At 41.6% G+C, this 692-nt stretch overlaps 1 pseudogene; it reads left to right on the top strand.

Moving 5' to 3' along the window:
* Positions 1-327: 327 nt before the first annotated feature.
* On the top strand, positions 328-488 carry LOC129490951 (uncharacterized; annotated as a pseudogene).
* Positions 489-692: the final 204 nt, after the last annotated feature.

Below are 692 nucleotides of genomic sequence, written 5' to 3'. Positions count from 1 at the left end.
CTGGCTGCCAGCTCCCCCCTTGGTCTTTGCTGGCATGAATGGGGACAGCACAGTTTTTTTCTATGACATTTTGCTGGAGTAGAGCAGCAATTGTCTTACAGTTTTCTGTCTTGCTAGGCTGCCCCTTCCCTGGTGCTTTGGCTTCAAGAGGACAGGCCTTTCTTGGGGCTCTTCTTGTCTCTGATGGTTGGTGTTTCTAGAAGGCCACCTCTTCAGCTCCAAATCTGGGATATACAGGGACAAAAAGAAAACCCAGTGTCATCACTCGGGTCCCAAGATGTCTAGCCAGTCTGTCACCTTCTCTCTGTCTTTCAGAATCTTGTGTTTATCGCTTTTCAGCCTTTTGGCTAAGATCAAGTGCGGAATCTTGTGTTTATTTTACACATACATATGTAAAATATAGATATTATATATATATAAATCTTGTGTTTATTTCATGTGTATACACACACACACACACACACATATGTATATAATGTCTAGGGCATTTATTTGCAGTTAGTGAAAACAATAGGGAAAAGTCTATCTACTCTACCTTCCCAGAAACAGAAGTCGCAGTATATGGCCTTTTGAGTCTGACTTCTATCACTCAGCAGAATGCATTGAAGATTCATAATTCGATGAGTTTCGACAAAGGTATGCAGTTGCATAACCTCTATCACAAACACGACATAAAACACTCCTGTCATCCC

The sequence above is a fragment of the Symphalangus syndactylus genome, chromosome 9, assembly GCF_028878055.3.
Source record: "Symphalangus syndactylus isolate Jambi chromosome 9, NHGRI_mSymSyn1-v2.1_pri, whole genome shotgun sequence".
Taxonomy (NCBI): domain Eukaryota; kingdom Metazoa; phylum Chordata; class Mammalia; order Primates; family Hylobatidae; genus Symphalangus; species Symphalangus syndactylus.
Note: the sequence above shows the minus strand (reverse complement) of the source record. Positions and strands in the feature narration are given on the sequence as shown.